This window comes from Eschscholzia californica, unplaced genomic scaffold (genome assembly GCF_041429995.1).
Source record: "Eschscholzia californica isolate CP2 unplaced genomic scaffold, dmEscCali1.0.p SCAF_1, whole genome shotgun sequence".
Lineage (NCBI taxonomy): Eukaryota > Viridiplantae > Streptophyta > Magnoliopsida > Ranunculales > Papaveraceae > Eschscholzia > Eschscholzia californica.
The window spans coordinates 56,898,217-56,914,629 of record NW_028238198.1 but is presented as its reverse complement, the minus strand read 5'-3'; the positions used below and the strand labels follow the sequence as shown (position 1 = coordinate 56,914,629).

General features: G+C 39.6%; 1 long non-coding RNA gene across 1 annotated transcript; it reads right to left on the bottom strand.

Annotated features, from left to right (window-relative positions):
- Positions 1-594: 594 nt before the first annotated feature.
- On the bottom strand, positions 595-1,844 carry LOC147567764 (uncharacterized). Its single transcript, XR_015237908.1, has 4 exons — positions 1,744-1,844; positions 1,344-1,471; positions 1,020-1,188; positions 595-784 (listed from the first exon to the last, which is right to left on the bottom strand). It is a non-coding gene; the product is annotated as an uncharacterized LOC147567764 (long non-coding RNA).
- Between the last annotated feature and the right edge of the window lie 14,569 nt (positions 1,845-16,413).

Here is a 16,413-nt window from a genome sequence, read left to right as displayed (position 1 = left end):
AACAAATCAAGTCTCATCTAATACGATTTGAATATTTTCCTGGGCCCTAAGTTCACTACTTCTTCCGCTCCATATCAAAGAGCTAACTATCTTAAGGTCAATGTTAGCCGTATATGTGCAGTAACACCAAATTGATCAGAACCTGTAGACCAAATTTAAATAGAAGCAAAGTCTGCAAGTTGGACAATAAGTACACAAAGTCATGACAGATAGCAACAATAAAACGTACTTATGCTGGAGCGAGGTTTATGGAATGATTGAAGCCCACGTGGTTAACAAGCTTAAAACATCAAACCAAGTAAGTCCTTATATATGAATCTAAGAAACTAAAATTCCTCTGGCCTTATTAAGGATCCCAACTTGTACATGTTCCTATCAGTGCAGCCGCTTTTGTTCAAGTTCACATGTCTCGTATTGGAAATCTTATAATGTCGTATATACAACTAGTCAATACCAAAATAGCATCATGTAGATATAAAATGAAGAGGTATCCCAGGGCATACAAGATACAACATTGCTGGCAAATTACTTCTAGTTGCCACACGACTTTCCTTTCATGGCCAAGATAACAAGAAGAGTGGAACTTAACTTACATTTTTCTTATGGTAATATATGAATTTAGCACTTTCGGTTAGTCACACAAGTACTGGTAACCAAAAGAAATGATAACATTCATTTAAACAAGTTAAACAACTAACCAACGACTGCTTTTTCTTCCAGAGCTCAGGCTAGTTCCCAGTTTCCTCATCTTCACTTTGGGGATAAAAATCTTTGATCAACCAAACTAAAAAGGAGAAAGATTGAAAATTTTATTAACTTATTCAGTTGCCACTAGAAAAATATATTTGTCAACAAGCTTGGACTATTTGATAGATAACAAGTTTATACAATTCCTATACAACAACATGATTTCTGGACTAAATGAAAGTTGAAACTAGCCCGCAAGGCATGCCAAATGTATAAACACCAATGTAATTGGAGGGAATAAAACACACACTACTGAAGTAGATTAAACATACCCTGTCGACACTATCATTATCTCTGTAAATTCCTCCAACTGCTTACATTGTTTGTTGGTGTCTTTAGTCTTATCCAGCTTCTACAAGCAATTTATGTAGAATGAGACAAGTTAAACTTGCTCACTTTTTTACTTTTCATGGATTCATGAATCATCGACATATCAGTTCCCTATAGAGAGGGTGCATTAATGTTATTATAATATTTTATCAGTAATGCGAGAATACGATCATATTGACAGTGTCTAAAGAGATGACGAAAGAATTCCACTGTCCTAAAGGATGTGTGAACATCTGATTGTTAAATAACAAAAGATATTAAGTTACCCATCACAATCCGTCATCTTCATTGAGCAGGAAATGTTTTTTTAGATAGACATGGTTGCTTCAGGCTTTTCATGGATTTTTGTCTCTTGAATTATCAACATACCACTTCACAATGTCCTAGGGATCTCCTAGACATAACACAATAGCAGAATTCAACAGCTATATGATATACAACTCAACATGCTCAAAATGACTGTTTAAGCATATTAGAGAATAAACCACAAGAACATGGTCTAAAATCGTCTTTGATGAGCTTGCACTTTCAAACCCTATTTCCTTGTAATGAAAAACCTTTCAGAACAAAAGTACAAAGAAATGTATTTTTTGAGTAAAGTACATCTAATAATGTAAGCACTGTAGACTTTACACACCATAAAAGTTCCACGAAGTGAAAACATACCTTCTCAACCAGAGCTGCAAGGAGTCAGATCTGTTAACATGCTTCGATAGAATCAACAAAACCAATAGCAATCAAGTGGTTGTCAAAGCTACAGAGACGATCAATAAAAATAGATTTTGCTATTTAGTCGATCAATAAAAGTGAACTTCGAATCTATGCAGTGCAACTAACATGTTTGTCTGCATGAGTGAATGAATGCACATTTGCGGTAAGAAAATGATAGTGAGAGACTCTCAACAAACCTTTCGAAAAAATGATTGCAAGACAACGCAGATAAGTTGTAACCCGTAAGTGAATAATTCTACCTATAGCAGGACTATCCAAATAGTAAGTTTTTATGTGTTACATTGTCAATCATTTGGTAGGAAACATCGCTTTCATCGTGTCTACCACATAAAGGACTTCATATCTTCAAAGAAATTCACTTCTTGAGGAATCAAATATGCAATAAGACTACCATTTGAACTATTTTCAGTTTTATGGAGTAGGCAATTTGATTATCAAGAACACAAACATTGAATTCATACTCAATATGACAGTGTCATACCCTTTTTCAACAGATATCAAGCAGTAAAACTCACAACTGCTAATAGTTTGACTTCAACTGATCCAATATCCACCTACATAACTCGCTAGTTTACTGTGACGTGCACATTACCTGTCGAATTCGAAACACGAGCTAACCATAAAAAGAAACCAATTTCCAGCATTAATCTCGAGTGGGATTGGTTACAAGAGATATTCATGCAGAAAACCATTCAACTACATCCCAAAATTATATCAACTGAAAAAAGTTCAGCGGAAAATTATTGCGTTTTCACTACGAGCAAGTTCTAAGACATCTTGCAAGATCCCAACTAATACAATAAACAACTTTTTATTTATGAACTCTGAAAAATATTGATAGAAAACCAACGGTAAGAAACACAAAACCCCCATGGTTAAGCATCAATAGCTTAGCTAAAAATAGTGCTCACGCAACTCGTGGTGGAGATGGCACAATAAACCAGTCAACACCATAGTTCAGTGTCGGTAGCATAACTAAAATACCAACAATGAAGGACGACATGGGCCTAACAAGAATTTTTTTTGTTAACCAAAACTAAATACTTTTCAAGTAGAAACTTATTTGCGAAGGAACTTTTTCATTTTCAAACTCGAAGAAAATATATTATTAAACAACTAAATACAGGAACCACAAAATCCCTCGTTGTTCATTTACTAATAGCTTAGCAAATGATACTGCTCGCGCAACTCATGGTGGAGATGGTACAATAAACTAGTCAACCACCATGGTTCAGTGTCAAAAGCGTATCTAACAATACAAAAAATGGAGGAAAATACAGGTCTATAAAAAAAACTTTTTGTTTACAGGTAGATACTTTCAACACTTTTGATTAGTAAAAACTCATTTAATAAGCATTTTTTTCACTTTGAAACTCAAAAAGTTATTACTAGAAAAATGTTAGGTAACACAATACTGTCCGTGCAACTCATGGTGGAGATGGTGCAATAAACCACCATAGTCCAGTTTTGAAAGCGAAGCTAACCAACAATGGAGGACGATACAGGCCTACAAAAACTCTTTTTATTTACCAAAAACAAATACTTTTCAAGACTTAGAACTACTAAACAGTCATTAACATATTTTTTTGCACAATTTTTTAAAACTTGGCACTTAAATGAAGAGATTTTTAAGGAATTAAAATATACTTCAGCCACAATATTTTTTCCCTTTTAACGGTATTGGTAGACGCTAAACAAATAGGTAGAGATGCCACAAGTAAAGATCATATAGCCTAATTGACTGCAAGTTGAATAAGCTACAACCGTCTTTGAATTGTTCTGCAATATTCCAGTGGTTGGTAGTGACGTAAGGAGAGAGAAAAGGGAAGAGAAGAAGAAAGGGTTTTTGCTGCTTGTCTTCTAGGTTTTCTGATCGACAAAGTTGCTGTTTTGGTCTGTTCTCCTGCCATGGAGGAGCCTCTTCACTAAAAAGAAACAAGTCTAAAGGATGAGGGAGAGATTGGTGAAGGCCGTTTTTTGCTTGCTGGGAACCGTGTGCATACTGAAGAGGAAGAGGATGAGATGGCAGAAGCAAACTCTTTGGTTGGTCATGGGGATCAATTGAGCACTGTTCAAACAACTAATGGTTTAGTTGGTATGAGGTTTCAAGCAACAGAAAAAACAACAAACCTGGGGAATGAGTCTGCATCACGTATAAAGTCTAATCAAACACAAGTTTCTGTCCGTGCTAATGGAAGCAAAGTGGCTGCTGTAAAAAATAAGGTCATGGGCAATAACTCTTATGCTAATGCTATACGTGATAACTTGTTTGTCGGAGTTCTTCGACGTCCGAGTGAAGACTTAATCAAGAACACAGTTCAGTCAGACCTACACCAACAATTCCCGGCGGCAACAGAAACACACAAACATAGCAGCAGTTTTCCGGCATACCCTAGGGTTCCGTCAGTTGCTAGGGTTTCTGTTGAGCCGGGCCAAAGGGAGTTACCGTCATTGGGCCAGGAAGCTAGGAGTGTTGCATCCCATGTAGAGAATCAGAACTCTAACTGGGCTCGGCTATTCAACAAGGTAACCTCCCCACATACAACTCAACTGTCTTACACTCCTCCTGTAGAAGTAAATGGAGAAAGGGTAGCTGAGTTTGATATTGCTGATTTTGGTGATCGAGTTAAGTCATTTGATGACATTTTGATTGGAAATTTTGTTGGAGAGCGACTGAGTTACGGCCTGGTACATAATGTTTTGGTCTAGAAATGGAATCCTAAGGGTGGGCTGAAACTAACCATCCATGGAACCTCGGCGTTTGTGATTAAATTTGCATCAATGGAAGATAGACAACGAGCAATGGAACATGAGCCCATTTTCATTGTCGGAAGACCTTTCATCGTCCGACCATGGCGTCTTCACATTGAAAAGGAATTACAGGATATGAAAACATTACCAATGTGGGTTAATCTATGCAATATTCCACTTATTTTCTGGACTCCCAATGGTATTAGTCGTATTGCAAGTATTCTTGGAAAGCCGATCATGCTAGATAGTCACACTGAATCGCAAGAGAGGATGGCTTATGCTCGGGTATGTGTTGAAGCTAATGCGGAATGGGAGTTACCAAAAGAACTCAGCATTCGTGTCAAAGACGGATCACAAGATGAGGTGGTTAAAGTGGCAGTTGAATATTCATGGATGCCTGCCCGTTGTGCCACGTGTAAAGTGTTCGGACATGATGATACGGGGTGTCCCACTAAACCAAAACAGCATGTAACACTAGACACACATAATAGTTCGTTTCGCACTACCAAAGAGGCTAACCGAGGAGTAACCGCAGCTCAACAACAACAGAACCCGAGACATACACAATTCCAGCAACCTAATGTAAGAAGAGGTCCTAATATGACACAAGAGGGGGGCGGAAAAGACCAGAAACGGGAGAAGGACTAGATTCACAGATTGCTCGTAATGGGAAGAACAAAGGCGATGCTGAGTGGACGATTGTCACAAACAAAACAAAGCAATTTCAGCCAGGTTCGGGACATAATGAAAGAGTGGATCAGCAAAGAAGGAAGATATTAAAGAGGTTACCATTACAACACCAAACCAGCAAGAGTGGGAGCACCCGAAGCCAAATAGGTAACTCTTTTTCTGCTTTGTTATCTATTGATACTTTTGAGAATGATGTGCATGAAACCCATGATACTTCCTGCGAGTCGGAACCTCAAGAGGACATAACCCAACCAATGGAAGATCAGCAACCGTTATTGTGTAACTCCGATAGCTCGGAAGGAGTTACAAACAACCCCTCATTAGTTTAATGATAAATCTTGCTTGTTGGAATGTGAGAGGTCTTAATGACGCTCTCCGTATGAAGATTGTACGTGATTTTATGAGATTGAATAGAATTGGCTTATGTGGATTGTTAGAAACTCATGTTCAGGAGGTAAATATGACTCGTATTCAGCGAAGTCTTAATTCTAACTGGACCTTTATTGATAACTATGTGGCTGTTCCGGGAGGCCGGATTTGGATCGGATGGGACCCGAGTAGGGTTGCCTTTACTGTGTTCCATATTGGAGGGCAAGTTATTGCAGGTAGTGTTCAGTTTACCGATGGTTCAGGTTTTAATTTGGCAGTGGTGTACGGAAGTAATAGTACTGTTCATCGCCGGGAGCTTTGGAAGGACCTTGAGTTTCTCATGACGGGTTCTGAGGCTCCGTGGCTGGTGCTAGGTGACTTCAACACCACGATGCTGGCTAATGAGAAGAGAGGGGGTAACAACTCACCATCTCAAGGTTCGAATGAGATGTTTGACTGTTCGTATACAAGTTGTTTCTATACTTGGTCTAACAAGCAGATGGGTGTGGCGAACATCAGTTCTAAGATTGATCGGGCTCTTATTAACAGTGGGTGGCTGACCTGTTTCCCTTTAGCTAAAGCAGACTTTCTACCGGCTTGGGACTCAGATCGCTCTCCTATTATTATACCGCTTGCTGCACCTAACATACACCGGAGAACTCCGTTTCGGTTCTTTAATGCCTGGACGGAGATTCCCACGTTTAGAGCTCTTGTTGCTGATGTATGGAAGGAGTCAGTACGGGGTAACCCGATGTTTCGTATGGTGACAAAGCTCAAGGCTTCGGTTGAACGACTGGAAGAAAGTTCGGTTGAATGACTGGAAGAAAGTTCGGTTGAATGGGGTGATGAATCAGGTAACCATTAATCGAAATTTCTTACATTCAGTGCAGGTTCGATTGTAGGGAGATCCAGAAAATCCGACTTTACGGAGGCAAGAGAGAGTAGCTACTGAAAACTATAGTAGCGTTGTTCGGGCTGAAACGGCAATGCTCCGACAACGTGCTAAAGTTGAATGGCTTACTCTTGATGACAGCAATACGGCTTATTTTCACAACTCTATTAAAGAGCGGAAGTCAAGGAATGCTATTACTCGACTTACCAGGGAGGATGGTTCGGTGGCCGAGGATCTAGTGGAGATAGCTAATATGTGTGTGGACTTCTATCGGGATTTATTTGGTCGAGATGATGAGGATAATGAAGCATTAGATCCCATATCTAATGTGGAGTTCTCATGCCCGCTGACGGAAGCTGAAGGAGCCCTTCTCATTACGAGGGTGACGAGAGATGAGATCTTTGCTGCTTTACAGACTATTGATTCTGATCGATCGCCGGGGCCGGATGGGTTCTCTTCCCATTTTTTTAAGGCGTGCTGGGACATCGTGAGAGATGATTTTGTGGAAGCTATCCAGAGGTTCTTCAGCTCAGGAAAGCTTCTCCAAGAGGTAAACTCTACTTTCATTACTCTTATTCCTAAAATAGATAACGCTTCCTCAGTGTCAGATTTCAGACCGATATCTTGTTGTAATGTGTTGTATAAATGCATTGCCAAGATTCTTACTATACGGCTGAAGGAAGTTATTTATTCGATGATTAGTCCGAACCAATTAGCCTTTATTTCTGGCCGTACTATTCAGGACAATATCATGCTAGCCCATGAGATTGTTCGGAATTACCACCGACCAGACACCTCCGCTAGGTGTACGGTCAAGATTGACCTTAAGAAGGCGTATGACACAGTTCGTTGGTCTTCTCTATTCTCAGTCCTTGGTAAGTTTCATTTTCCAAGGATATTCATAGAATGGATACGGGCCTGTGTGACTACGTCTAAATTCTCGATTATGGTTAATGGTGAAGCCCATGGTTATTTTGATGGGAAGCGAGGTGTACGGCAAGGCTGCCCGATTTCTCCATATTTGTTTGTGTTAATGATGGAGGTATTCACGGTTCTTATTGATCGAGAGGAGAGAGCAGGTCGGTTTCTGCTACACCCTAAGTGTCGAGTTTCGAAAGTTACCCACCTTTATTTCGTCGACGATCTCATGGTTTTCTTCCGAGGAGACGCGGGTTCGGCTCAATCTCTAAAAGGTGTGCTAACTGGTTTTAATCGGGCGACGGGGTTGCAAGCTAATGTGCTTAAGAGTACAGTTTTCTTTGCTGGTCTTTCGGTCCAAGGTCAGAGAGATATCACTAGTATTCTGGAATTCGGTACTGGTTCTCTTCCTATCCGATACTTGGGTTTGCCTCTCATTTCGTCTCGTCTCACCTATAGTCACTGTATTCCGTTGATTGATAAAATCAAGGGACGAATCCAATCTTGGAAGAGTCGCTTTTTATCGTTCGCGGGGCGGGTTCTCCTCGTAAAGGTGGTTTTGAATAGTATGTTACTATATTGGGCAGCAGTGTTCGTTATTCCCAAGAGAGTAATAAATGACATCAACTCCATCTTTAGCAAGTTTCTGTGGTCTGGTGTGGATATGGGGTGTAAGAGAGCCCCCATTGGCTGGGAAAGTCTCTGTTACCCCACTGACGAAGGGGGACTTGGTTTTCGTAATATCGAGATGTTGTTCGAGGCGTCAAATCTTCGTCATATATGGGAGCTGGTTAGTGGTAAGACGACTTTGTGGGCTGAGTGGGTGAGAAATAATCTCATCAAAGCTCAGCACTTCTGGACTTTATCAGCTTCGAGTAGAAGTTCTTGGTGTTGGCGCCGGATTCTAGCCAGCTGGCCGACGGCTCAGCGACTCATTTGCACTTCTCTGGGGGATGGTCATGATACTAATTTCTGGACTGATTTATGGCATCCTCGTGGTCTTCTTTTTGATGCATTTGAGGAGACACATAGATACAATTCTCATCTTCACTTAAATGCACGGGTTTCTCAGTTTATTGGGCAGTCAGCATGGGTTTTTCCTACTCATATAGCAGCTATGTTGGGGACTATCGAGGTTGAGGCTAGAGAGGTGGTGGTAGATAGTACTCTTAGAGATGAGGTGATCTGGATGCCCAGCCAGAATGGAGAGTTTACTCTCAAAGAGACGTACGAAGCAATTCGACCAAGAGGAACTCGGTTGAGCTGGACTTCCTCAGTATGGTCACCGGGTGGTATACCCAAACATTGCTTCATCACGTGGCTTGCCTTTCGAAGACGCCTCAAAACCAGATCTCTTCTGGCTTGTTGGGGTATGGTTATAGACACTACATGTGTTTTCTGTGGGATAGATGAAGAAACGGATTTCCACCTATTCTTTGGTTGTTCGGCTACGAAGAATATATGGGAATCGCTATTACTCAAGATGGGATTTCAGAGGTTATGTGCTGTCGATTGGGAAGAGGAGTTACAGTGGTGTCTGAATCACTTTGGAGGGGGTTTTATTGCTGCCCGGGTAGGTCGTCTGCTTTTAAATGCCTATGTCTATCATATTTGGAAGGAGCAGAATAACAGGGTATTTAGAAGTAATGTCATGTCACCGGGGCTGATTGTCCACACTATTTGTGATGAAGTGCAGATCAAGCTGAATACCGTTACCAAACGGTTTGAAGATACCGAGGAGAATCGGAGGACCATCGATCGCTGAAATCTTACTATCTCTCTGCAAAAGCCGGTCTATACTTCATGTAATTGGACTCGGCCGATGGCAGGGAGATATATGATTAATACCGATGGTGCTTTAAACGAGGTGGATGCGGGGTATGGAGCCATTATTCGAGATTCAGAGGGGATTGTTGTTAGAGCAGCCACTGGACAGGTTGATGGGCAGACTATCTTTATACATGAGCTGCAGGGTGTTGAGTTGGGGTTGGAGTTAGCACTTAGTGCTTGGCTGCAGGAAGTTGAACTTGGTCTTGATTCGATGAATATCAAGTTACTTCTTGCAAAACCACATCAGAAATTACCATGGAGGGCGAGGCGTTTATGGAAGAGAGTTCAGAGGCTACGGAGCCAATTTCGGAGTTTTCGGGTATTTCATGTCTATAGGGAAGCAAACCAAGCTGCTGATTACTTGTCAAAGATGAAGCTAGGACCGGGAGTAACTCACGTGAATATTAGTCAACTGCCGGCGGAGTTAGTCAATATTGTTAATGCGGATTCAAGAGGGACAGTGAAAATGAGGAAAGGGTGGGGCTAATGATATGATGTAATTTTGATTTCTTGCTGTTTTTTTGACTTCTTATTTCTTTGTATTCGGTTCGGGCTTCTCCCGCTTATCATTATCAAAAAAAAATATTTCAGTGGTTGCCACAAGAATGACGTCATAGCTCCTGGAGAAGTCTTTAAAATCAAAGCTTGTACATTTTCATGTTATGCATCTCTTTCTATCAACCTTTTGCATCTCATGAGCTGATATAAGCTTAGACTATAGAAGGTAAAGTGTGAAAAACAAGGAAACCTTGGTTGTGGTTTGAGGGTTTTTGCTCAAATATGATTAGCAAGAACTAGTGTCCAGTCCTACCAGTGCAAAAGGGGTATGTAAATTGTATGTCGTTTATGTAGTTTATTTTGCTGGTTATTTATGATTTATATGTGCTACCTCGCAGACAAAGGCATTTACTTGTTTCAAAATTATGTTAGTAGATCGTGAAAACATAATCAATGATGGATAATTATGTTAGATGCTTTATTTTATTGCCTCACAGATAAGACTAAACTTAACATCTCAATATGTTTAATTGCATGTAACCATCAAATTTTTACATGTCCTTAAAGTCAAAGGTGTTCTTTCATATTTTAGACACTGTCAATGCAATCATATTTCAAATTGAGCTGAGTCTTACACAAATATATGCGATCATTTAGAGTATTATATATGCGATACATTAAGCTAAGTCTTACACAAATATTTGACTTCGGTTCTTAGCTTTAATAAACAACAACTTTTATTATTATCGTCAAAGAAGTTTAAGGCACATTCTGAAGAATGCTTTATTGCATGTTTAGGTGTGATCCTTTATTTGCTCTTGCAAGAAATTTACTTCTAAGCGTTTTGGTGAGTCGTCCACAACTCCCTTACATCTTTTTCACATATGCATATTTACCTTCATTTTGGTAGAAAAGGCATGCTATTCATTTTTCTGTTCTTTGTTTAGGAGAGAGGTACTGTGGTCTTGTTGCTTTAGAACATGTTAGAACTTAGAAGTGGTCGCACGTGGCACGGTGATTTATGAGAATAGGTAGGTGGACTATGCTTTTTCTTTTTTCCTCCTTTGTTTGCACCTAAGGTGATGGTACATCTTCTTTACGTAGAGAAAATGTATGGTTCCTATATAATTAATATTGATTTTTCACTCAAAGTTATAGTGGGCCCAAGTTCTTATTAGTTAATGTGTGATTCCTCCTTTTGATAACTTGTCTTCTAGCCAATGAGTTCTGATTAGCTAATGAGTTCTCATTAGCTAGAAGACAAGTTTTTGCTTGTACTCACTTAAAATCTGCTATTGTACTCCCCTCTGCAATTGTAGCGTAACTGAACGAACATGTATATCATTTTCCACATAGTTTATTTTTTTATTATAGTGTAATTTATAGTAACAAATTACTCAGCTGCAATAACTTTCTGTCAGAGAATCCGTCTCTTTACTTTTTTTAATTATTAAAGTATCTGCAGTTGTTGTGGCACCAATTCTAGAAGCATGTAAGAGGATCAATTTCTGTACAAATTCTTTAGAAGCAAGTAGGAAGATCGCTTTTTCTGCAAATTCTTTGACTTATTCTACGCCTTCATCGATGAAGCTCTTGACGGTACAGATTTTAGTTTGTACTATTGCTGATGAATGGGTCTGTTATTTAAAAAATAGTTCAACGACACATCCACTTTCTGTTAGAAATGTAAATGTAACCATGCAGTAAAAATCCGTGATCAACGACGCATCCACTTTTCTGTAAATGACGGGATAATGTGGGTCTTCTTGTGAAATTAGGATTAAATTGCCTTTTTTTTTCCTGTTATATAGGTTGAATGAGATGGATACTGAAGTTAATACAGATGTCACCCTTCCTGCTCGGTGGTAAGTTGATTCCCCAAGTTTCATTTCGTTTCTTCTAATATAAGTTGATTCCCCAAGTTTCATTTCGTTTCTTCTAATATTCTAGTACAATATTGGTAATTAATGTGTTTCTCAGTACTTAATACCACCGGAAGTCTAATTATTTGAAGTGTATATGTGCTGCTTTTGAATACTACGAGTTGTGTAAACTTTTTTCGTGCCTTTCGAATATACACTTAGAAATATCATTCCTATTTTGAGTGTCTTCTTGGAATTTTATTCATTAGATAAGTATTACATTCTTGTTTCCCATACAAGGAATGCAAATTGTTGCAACTTACATACAGTTCTAGAAATCATCGACCATCTCTTGTTGAAGTTTTCTATCAAGGAATCTGTTACTTAGCATGCTTATGGAGCTTAAGGCAAGAAATTGATGGAGCTTTCTTGAAGAATGTTTCTTGCATGCTTCTTTGTGAATCGTTTACTTGCTCTTGCATGTTTCTTTGTGAATCGTTTACTTGCTCTTGCATGAAATTTAAGGAGCTTGTGTGATTTCTGCGATTCATCCACATAACTCCCTAATATATTTTTCACATATGGATATTTACCTCATTTGGGTAGAAAAGGCGCGCTAGTTATTTTTCTTTGCTTTGTTTCACAGAGAGATGTTGTGGTATTGCTGCTTCAGAACATGTGGCACAAAGGTTACTAAGAATTGGTATATCATTTTCCTTTGTTCCTCCGCAATTGCTGCTCAACTGGAGGAACAAGTAAATAATTTTTCACTTAGATTCTCTTTATATCGTACTGTTTATAGTACCAAATTACTCAACTGTGATAACTTTCTGTCAAAGAAAGCGTCTCTATTCTAATTGTTTTTTGTAAAAGTATCTGCTATTTTTTGCCACCAAAACGGCTTTTTCTATCGTAAGTGGATCACTTATTTCACAAAGTCGTTTGAAACACGCATGGAAATCGCTTTGTCTGCAAATTAACTAGACATATTGTAACTGTGATAGGAAAACTTCAAGGAGAGAGTGAGTTGTAAACCAGAATGTGAGGTTTGTCTAAGTGAAGAGGATACGTTGATTCTTCAACGTTGGGTCCCTCTAAGACGGCAATCACACTGCTGAACTGGTAACTTACGAACTAGTTTTTCCTTTCAACCCATATTAACTGTTACAGTCTTATGAGGTTTACACTTTGCAGTTCGTTTTTCCTTTAAGCCCGAAGGGATTTGAATCTTGAAGCGTTCCTCAACCTGGCTTTTGTATTGAAAGTGGTGTACGGATTTTGATCTCTTGTTGCATACTTGCATTACTACTTCTTTATATATGTACTAGGGTATAGCCCGTGACCGTAGGGCACGAAAATTTCTTTATTATGTTATACAAAATTATCGAATATATTGGTCTTATACACATATTGAAGTAATAAAAATATATTAAAAAGAATAACGGAGATTATATTTAATTGTTTGAAGGGAGAAAAGAGGAAAGATATAAGAATATCGGATTACAAAAGTTAGTTAGACATGGTGGAACACATAATAAACGAGAAGAAGATAAAGTAAGACAAAGTTAAGGTTGAAATCCCCCTTTTTTAGATGATGGCGCAAGGCTAGAATCGTCGGAAAATATGAATATGTATATGTTGCCGATCTCCCCTTAGCAGTGTTCTGATTTCCCCTTACAGTACATATTAGGTGTCCCCTCAGTGAAAACCAGGGTTCCCCTTAGCAAACAGTACTTTCTTCTTCCTCCAAACTAAACCACCATGAAAGCTTCAGTTAAGTTTTCTCTCTCTAGAAATATTAACCAAAAACACAACAGGATAACAAGGGAATCAAGGTAATGATCAAGGGAGCAAAACCCCTAAACTTTCTGGCCAAAATAATGGCCGGAATCACCACAAGCAAGTCTGGCGAAGACAAGTGAAATCCGGCCAAGAAAAGCCCGGTTCCGAGCTGGTGCTACTGCTGTGCTGTTCTCGGTTCCTTCCCGTGCCCTCTCTTAGCTGTAGACAAGCAACCGGAGCTGCTCCAATGGAAGTTCTCCTCAAACCCAAGCTTGTGTCTTGCTGCTTCTATGTCTGAGTTGATGTTCCTTGCTGATCCCCGTGCTGTTGCCTCCTTCGTCCCAAGTTGCTGTGTTCCTTTAGAAAAAAACGAGTTCTAGTTTGGGGAAACCGAGTTTTCCAAACCATAGACTCGAGTTGCTGTTGCCTTAGAGCTGCTGTTGTTCGTTGAAGACAACCCCTGCCGACCTAGACTTGGCCGGCGGCCTTGAGTGTTGGCCGGCCAAGCTTTGGCCGGCAACCTCTATGCCTTTCTCCCTCTAACTCTTTTGCAAACCTAGAACTCTAATAGAGAAGATGAAGTCCAATCAGATTTTCTTTTTCTTTTGTCTACTCAACTAAATGGAAACCCTTGACTTGACTTGACTTGACTTGGGCTACTTCATTTAACTTTGACTTGAACTTTTGAGGTGCTCATAACATGTCTCTTTGGTCTTCTTCCTTGGACCCTTGGGCTTTGGATTTTTAGTTCTATTTAGAAATCAAGGGGTGCCTTCATAATTGTCTCTACTTCATCTAATTTTCAGAAAAGACAAAACTGTCATTCGACTTCTTTGTTCCATAGCTTTTCCGTCTAAACTCTGATTCAACTTCCGTTTTCGCCGTCAGACTCACTATTGACTCCACTTTCCATTTAACCTCTAATTTTAACCAAAATGACCAAAATACCCCTGGTGCTCTTTCCTTCGGATCTCTTTCACATGAGATGAAAATGTGATAAATGCTCCGTTTTATTCCGAATCTAACATCAAACTCCAAATAAGCTCCCTAACCAGAAAAATACATAAATTATTAGAAATAAAACCCGAAATGAACTAACTCATCGAAGTTAAGTGATCAAAATGTGGCATTTTAACGCCACATCAAACATCCCCAAACTTAGAATTTGCTAGTCCTCGAGCAAACAAACAAAACAAAACAATAAAGTAAAACCTAACTCACTATCGGAGGAATCCCGGTTGCATTTAGCTTATGCAACAAGCCGTTAAACCCCTAGGTTACCCCTAGTGGACGAGTGGCATCTCGTGAGGTTTTCCAGTGAATATACCCACAAAAGTCAAGATTCCAAAGACATAAAGGAGTTCAACATCGATGTAAATAAGATAATGACAACAAATGACACACTCAAGCATGCTAAACAAGCGAATCAAAATCGACAAACACATATAAATGCTAAAAGTCTCCTCACTAATAGTCTCATCTTAAAATGTAAGTGTCCAATCATAATGAGCATCATCTAAGTCCAAAGTTACAAAACCTCGATTCCTATCGTAGTACATTTCGCCTCGACTGTAGCCTCACGGTCACACTCTCTGAAACATGAAATCACTCTAAAATAGATAATAATGGTTCACTCTAATGTGTGAGCATGGAATAAAGTGAAACTCAACACATACAAAACAAATGAGGATAACAAGTTTTATAACAAAATCTCTAAAGAATGGAAATAACCACTAAAATGGAATGGGGAAGCTCACTCACCCTTCCATTTTAGTGGACTGTTGTGAGAGCAACCACAGGTCAGGTTGATGGACATACTATCTTCATACACGAGCTCAGGGTGTTGAGTTGGGATTGGAGTTAGCACTTAGCGCCGGATTGTAGGAAGTTGAACTTGGTCTCGACTCGATGAATATCAAGTTACTTCTTGCAAAACCACATCAGAAATTACCATGGAGGGCGAGGCGTTTGTGGAAGAGAGTTCAGAGGCTTCGGAGCCAATTTCGGAGTTTTTGGGTTTTTGATGTCTATAGAGAAGCCAATCAGGCTGCTGATTTCCTGTCGAAGATGAAGCTCGGCCAGGGGTTAACTCACTTGAATATTGGTCAACTACCGGTGGAATTAGTCAATATTGTTTTTTTTTTTTTTTGCATTAATCAGCAAGTTTTAAGGGAAACCCGAACCCAAACAAGAAAGAGACGACAACAGACAAGCCATCAACCTAAAACCCGGCCCAAACAAAGCCCCAAGCAGCCCACAAGAAACATATGATCCCATAAGAAAATTACAACCATTGAGTTATAAAAAAGAGAGGAAAAAACACAACAAAAAAACCTCTAATCATTTCTGCCTCAAACATTCTAGGACTGAACATCCTGACACACCAATCTATCATAGAGTCCCAGGAGGTACAAGGACCTGTCTAAGCACCAACATCTTGAGTAACTTCCTCCAAATGCCTCTAGAATAGCTGCAATTGAAGAATAAGTGAGTATCATCCTCCTCCTCTTTGGAGCAGAGGCTACATGTTACATCAATATTGAGACCCCATTTGTACAATTTCAATTTAGTCTTCACTGCTCTATGCAAAACAACCCAATGCATGTTCAAGGCTGAAATCACTGAATTTGGCCATGTTGCACTTGATACGTCTCCACACTTTCAAGGACTTCCAAGGAGGGACTGCATCAGGTCTATTCAGCAAATCACAAACACACTTAGAGTTAGTAGCCACTTGCACTCTATCAAACCCATAAGCCAAGGCAGTAATCAGGCCCACCACAATAGGCTGCAGCTCATGGTGAATAACACTAACAGGAGTAGCCCCTGCCTGATCATCACATACTATATACCTGCAAAATCCCTCAAAACACACCCAAAACTAGCCTGGTCTGCACTATAAGACCCATCAGTGTTAATACGATAAAACCAGGCTTAGGAACAATCCAAGAACAAGGAGTGAGCTTAGGAGGAGTGGCAATCAACTGAAGGTTCCAAAGCCCAGCAATTTCA